The sequence below is a fragment of the Coenobita brevimanus genome, chromosome 21, assembly GCF_032717465.1.
Source record: "Coenobita brevimanus isolate Jiangsu-jjx chromosome 21, ASM3271746v2, whole genome shotgun sequence".
NCBI classification, from domain to species: domain Eukaryota; kingdom Metazoa; phylum Arthropoda; class Malacostraca; order Decapoda; family Coenobitidae; genus Coenobita; species Coenobita brevimanus.
In genome coordinates this window covers 28721206-28728392 of record NC_136974.1, presented here as the reverse complement: position 1 = coordinate 28728392, position 7187 = coordinate 28721206, and positions in this window count along the sequence as shown.

Here is a 7187-nt window from a genome sequence, read left to right as displayed (position 1 = left end):
GGGTCGACCCTACGGATACTACAGACCCTGGCGGCAGGGAGTAGGAGCCCGATGGATTCGTCCGGCTATTGCCACAGCTCCGACAGAGGCTGATCTCTGGCCGAGGTTTTTGGGGCAGGGAGATGGCGCCTGATGGATATGCCTGGGTATTGCCTCAGCTCTGACGGAGGCTGTTCTCCAGCCCTGGTTCTGGAGGCAGGGAGAAGGCACCCGACAGATATGCCCGGCTATGGTCACAGCACCGACAGTGACTGCTCTCCGGCCTTTGTTCTGGGGGCGGGGAGAAGGCGCCCGATGGATACGCCTGGCTACTGCCACAGCTCCGATAGAGGCTGTTCTCCGGCCCTGGTTCTGGAGGCATGGAGAAGGCACCTGATGGATATGCCCGGCTATGGCCACAGCACTGATGGCAACTGCTCTCCGGCCTTTGGGTCTGGGGCTGCTGCCCTGGAGACAGCACTGGTGGCCGACGATGTCTCGTCCGCTGCTCCTTGACGGGGATAGCAGCCCTTGAGGCTCCTTCTGAGTCCTCTTTCAATAAGGAGGCCGATCCAGGGGACTTGGCGTCCGAGGATCTGCTTGGGAGCTTGTCCATACAAAGCCCACCCCGATTCTGGCGAGCGTCCCCTCCGCCGGAGTTTAGTGTGCTCTTCCTGCACGCAGTCGGGTGGTCTGGTTGCCGAGAAGAGGGGCGTCGGGGCGCGAGGGACATAGGACGCTCTCGCCTGGATGGTACGACAGGTGAGCCAGCCTCTCTATCATCTCCTAGTGGGGTGGGAATCGCCCCCCCTGTACTCTCCTCCTGGGGTTGCGGTGTCCGGGCCCCGGCTCACCATGCCGCGCGGGTATTTCAACTATGTGTCACTTTTTCTTGATTGCTCGACTTCTCCCCTCCCCCTTCCCCCCAACACCGTTTTTCATCATCTCTCTTCTCTTCTTAGACGACCACCACTACTTGCTGATTTCCTAGATGATTCTCCCCCTCTTTCTCTTTACAGTATTAATAAGTTTCTTTCTGCTTTCCACATCATGAATTTATTTTGATTTCCTCCCTGCTAGCTTCTGCCTTAGCCCAGTGTAACCATATTATGGCTTGGTGTTAGTTCTTCATTATTCCTTCCTTCCTTCGCAGGTCGAGGTATGTTGCTCCTGTGCCAGGGTTTTAAAATGAAAGTATAGATAGATAGATAAATATACTGGTAGATAGATAGATAGACAGGTAGATAATGTACTGTACATATGTCAGTATATTTATACGAATCTCTATGTGTATGTATATATGCATGTATGGATGCATGTACTGTATGTGTATATGCACACATATACATGTATACATTTGCATATATATGTGTGCACCCTACGTGTGTGTATGTATACATGTAAATATATATAAGTATGTAAACGTGTGTGTATATGAATATGTATATGTGCAAGTTTCTGTATCCATACAGTGTACGTATTTTCGTATTTTTCTAACATAATCATGCATAAGAATACGTGCTATGTATGTTTTTGTATTATATTTGTTTGCTTTTTTTTGTAGTGCTGTTTCCATACTGTAACTGTACTCATTATGACCATTGCTGCCCTATAAATAGACATGATAAATGTAAATCGCAGGGAACTTTTATGCATGGTCGCGGTGAGTATAGAGGTATTTTCTTCTGCTCTCTCCTCTAGCTCTCTAGGGCTGCCTCACCGGCATTAGTTTTCTGCACTTAGCATCAGTAAAGTTAGGTTAGCTAGTTCTAGTATTCCTCCCTACCCTTGTTAGAGATATAGTAGGTATCTATATCTATTTACTGAAGTTGCCATTGCTTACTCGCCTCTGGAGTGTACCCGCCACTGATAGCTCTTGGGTGTGAGTTTACACAGGCGCGTCCTTCCGAGAGTAGTTTGAGAGGGTAATCTCACACGTCTTCCCCGAGTTCTTTGTCCCTTGCAGTAGGGGCGGACGCCCCTACTGCTTCCCCCCATCCCCTTCAGGGGGGCAGGTGGTCCTGACTGACCGAGCCTTGACTGTTTTACAAACAGACTGCACCCAGACTGAACGGCCCGGACACACGACCCACTAGACATAAATGTGAAAAAACGTCTCTTTTGTTTTGCTCCATGCGGTTGGTTCTACTCTCCTGTCCAGCACCAATCCTTCAGTTATCAAGATGGTGATTGATGGATGTGCAGAAGTAGAACAGATGAAAAAACTTGCTAATGGAGATATTCCAGTAAAGAAAGTCAGCGCGTCCCAGGTTAAGGATTTGAAGGTGAGCAAGTTTCATTGTTATGATGCTGAGCCGAAGATCCATCATTCCATGAATTCCTGCAGGGGTGTTATCACCTGCAGGGACCTCATGGTTATGGAAGCGGACGACATCATCCGTGAACTTGCTCAGCAAGATGTAATTGATGCCCGGTTCATCATAAGTTTCCTGGAAGGCAAAAGGACAAAGACAGCCACAGTAATCTTGACCTCTGGAAAAGTATCTTTTCCTACTAGTGTGAAAGTTGGATTTGAAACTGTCAATGTGAAACCGTACATTCCCAATCCACTTCGTTGCTCAAAGTGTCAGATTTATAGACACCATGAAAAGACTTGTCGGTCTTCTAACTTGGTGTATCGCAAGTGCGCGGCTGAAGGTCATTCTGCTGATCACTGTACATCCGCGACTGAGTGTTGCTTTCACTGCAAGGGCGCTCACTCCACTTCCTCGAGGGTTTGTCCCAAGTGGAAGGAGGAGAAAGAGGTCTGCACAGAAAAGGCGACGGAGGGCATACCCTATTATGATGCTAGGAAAAAGGTGAAGGAGTTGCATGCGACTCCCAAGCCTAATGTCTCCTATGCATAGGAGGTTGTGTCCCTTCCCTTGATGTGCATCGTGAAGACACAGACTGATGTTACTTTTGCTCCTCATGCCACGCACCCTACGTCTCAGTCTAACCCTCGTGTATGCTCCAACTCTCTTATGGACATCCCTGTCGCTGCCTCATATTCTCAGGTTGCCGCTGCTCCTTCGCAGTCGGTGCGGCCAAAACCGTAGTCTGGCAAGTCTGATAAGATTAATATGACCACCCTCAGCAAGCCGGCACGTCCTCATGTTCTTCCTGCTCCTGGTCCAGTGGGGGAGAGAAGAGTAAGCTCTTCCTCGGGAGACTCTGGGAGCCTCATTATTGATGATAAAATGAAGGTTCCTGTTAGTAAGAACCGGGACAGGTCCTACGGTAGCCACTCACCTGGCGGCGGGCGGCATAAAAAGGCTAAGAACAGTGGCCACCCTCATTAATCTTAAACAGTCACATTCACTGTGTTACAGTGGAATTGTAGGACTCTTGGGAATATACTGTACTGTATAATATTGCAATCTTACTTTCTATACACAGAGCAGGAATTATTTGTTTACAGGAGACGCCCATGGTGAGTCACCCTGATCTTCCCCAGTTCAAACACTACCACTCGTATATAGAAGATAATTATGATGGTCACGGAGTTGCAATATACATACACAAATCACACCCACAAACGGAACTGATCTAAATTTTACCCTGGAAGCTGTCGCATGCAGAGTAAAATGTAATAACATGTACAGTATATATATATATATATATATATATATATATATATATATATCATCATCATCATCATCAGCCGTTTGAGTATCCCCTGCAGGACCGGCCTATCCCGACCGAAGTCGGGACGATACAGCCAATGTATCTCTACCAGGTGGCTTAGGCTGTCTAGTAGAGATTGTATGTAGGGTGAGAAGTGCCTATAAGTCTAACTGTAGTGTTGGAGTGGCTTTGGATGTGTAGTCTGTGAACCAAGTGTAATCGGCCCATGCAAGCTGACTGGAGTGGCTTTGGATGTGTAGTCTGTGAACCAAGTGTAATCGGCCCATGCAAGCTGACTGGGTGCAAGCATACTTTATAGTAAGCGACACTAGTTCAACCACAGCACCCCTTGTGTCTGCTAATACAGTACGTGGCCGGGTGAACACTCCCAAAGTTTATTACCCTGGCGGGTCGCGAACCCTGGTTCACCCGTGTACGAATCGCACACTCTACCACTGTACCACAGAGGCTCCATATATATATATATATATATATATATATATATATATATATATATATATATATATATATATATTTATTTATTTATATGTGTGTGTGTGTGTGTGTGTGTGTGTGTGTGTGTGTGTGTGTGTGTGTGTGTGTGTGTAATGAACATCAACAATTATATTATCAATACATGAATCTATGAAATATGATTCAGTAGATAGTAAAACTGTCCAGCGGATATTTCACATAGGCATGCTTCTGACTATCTGTCGCCCGCGAAGTTGCCGCCCGATTTGGACACACTTCGCGTTGATGCTCACCTCGCCGCTCATCGCTTGACACTACCTCCCCGCTCGCCATGTTCTGTGTGGGCGTAGCCTAATCTGGCTATAGACTGATAGATAAATGTTATGTGATGCAAGCTATAGCACATTAATTGTAGCTAAGAGACTAAGTCTACTAATACCAAGTCGGTTCACTTTCCCTCAGGGCGCAGGGAGGAGTGGCTTGTGTGTGACATCAATTGGCTTAAGTAACAGAAAATGTATAAAAGAGCAGACTCAAATTAAACATTTATAATAAGGGAAAACGAAGAAGGGGAAGAAGTGCGGACTCATTTAACCGTATAACATAGCAGTAGGTTCCTTCACACCCCTACGCCTTCCCTCACACCCTCCATACCTTCCCTCACACATTTCAGTCCCTTCCCTCACTTCGGACTGAAAATGTGTCATGATCTGGAGAGTGCAGCATACATCCACTCACCACCACGGTTAAGCATCAACTGATCTTAGGTTTCTTGCCAGCTGACGTCACTCCGATGCTCTGCCCCCTGCGCCAGCTTGGACCCGTTTTAGATGGAAGTGATCCGACTTGGTATTAGTAGACTTAGGGAGGAGATTTCATCCTTTTGCAGCTTAATGACATCCTTCCAATACAATTTCTTCGTGACTAGCACCATACTCTACTGCCAGTCTTTTGCTTCTGCTCAGTATTTATGATGGAGAGTTGGGAATTTTGTGCCGAGTTAGAGTGAAGAGTATATATCGATATGAAAACGATATGATTGGGATACGACAATGTTCAGGTGTAATAAGGTAAAAAAAAAAAAAAAAGCAAAAAAAAAATCGCTAAGGGAAAGGTGTTACGAAGTGTCTAAAGCGACCTGGAATACGACTCTAAGCACGATGTTATCTCCATCATTTTCTCCAATTTAAGGCTGATCTTCGTGGACATCTACGCGGCTCCAGTAAAGACGTGGGAACGGATGTCAAGACCTGGATGCTGCGGAAATAATGGGACGTAATAAACTGGGAGGCAGAGTAGGTTTCGTAGCACCCATTCTTGAGCGATTTATTTTTCATATTAGACTTTCTCATGCATGTTACAAATATATGTTTAATATTGACACAGTTTGCATCAATAAAACACGAAAGATTTATTAAAGTATCATGTAAAATAAATGAATAAACAATACATAAATCACTGACAAAGAGGCGTTAATAAATCCCGGAGGTCAAGCAGAAATAAGAGCCAAAGTGTGAATAGTTACTGTGACGGCTCCATTTGGTTTGTTCATTGTTGGCCTACTGTGTCATGGAGTTTGGCCATTATGATCAAAATATAATTTAAATAAAAGATCACTTGGCAAGATAACATCCATTTTTTTTTTACTTCAGTATATTTATGTAATTTCAGTGCTCAAAATACTCATGAAGTTTCCACACTTAATATATTCATGCAATTTTCACACTTGATATATTCATGCAGTTTCCACACTTAATATATTCATGGAGTTTCCACACTCACTTGGCTACATTCATGCAGTTTCAAAATCTGGTATATTTATGCAGTTTCAACATTACTAACAGACTCAATACCGTGCATGGGTTATCGATGTGGTGCTGGAGAGAGGCGCCTTCACGAGGTGGCACGATATAACCAATGTTACAAGCGTTTCTCATCTCTCTTCCATTTGAAGAGAGTTGGGGGGGAGGGGGAGGGAGGATAGTGGACCGCATAAGAGTTACTTCAATCTGTTGTTGACTGGGCCCACGTCCAGATGAGCATGGGATTACAACAACAACAACAACAAACAATCGGTGTGAGATAAGCATCATCGCCAACGGTATGAAAAACATTTGTAGACTGGGATTCTCAAACATAATTGCTCTCTCTCTCTCTCTCTCTCTCACACACACACACACACACACACACACACACACACACACACACACACATTATACGTACAGCGGACTGCTCTTTAAACATTTGCGTGAACTCATTCAGCCCGAGGACACCTTTTTCATATTTTTTTTTACCATTTGGCCATTTTGTTTAGCTACGGAGAAAATTTTCATACTGGAGTTATAGACAGATAGGTAGGCAGATAGACTGACAGGCAGATAGATAGATAGATAGAGGCTTTCCCAATCGTGTGTAGGCACCAGTAATGGAATAAAAAGACGTCGTGCAGTAGTGAAGAGGCCAGTTTATAGGTATGACATACACACTGTAGTTATTATACATGGTGGTCCATAAATAGCACTTCTCTAGAAACTCGCCTTGGTATCCAGTGTGTTGCGGGGACGGCTCATTCTGTTGGTGTGGGTATGGGTGTGACAGTGGGAGTAGGAAATGATATAAATGATGCACACTGATAACGTTAGTTCGGTCGTCCCCGCAACACACAAGAATTCGCCCAACGGAGTGAAAGGATAGCGTTATGTATGGGCCACACAGCACATTAACTCCCATGATAGGGACAATTATTATTTTACATTTGATGTCAGACGATTTTATTCAGTTAAGAGTGAGTCATAGGAGCCTACGAGAGTTAATACTGTCACCATCAAACCTTCTCATGATCAGGTCAACACTAGTATTTATTCTGACACCTGACGATTTGATTCAGCTGAGAGCGAGTCATAGGAGCCTGAGAGAGTTAATATTGTCACCATTAATCCGCTCATGCTCGGAACAACAGTATTTGTTCTAGCTGATACCAAAACATTTTATTTAGCTGTGTCAATCATAGGAGCCTGAGAGAGTTAACATATATACAGTATAATGCCACTCAGGGGCACCGATATACTGGCCGGTGGTCCTGCCCGGTTATACAGACAGGTATACAG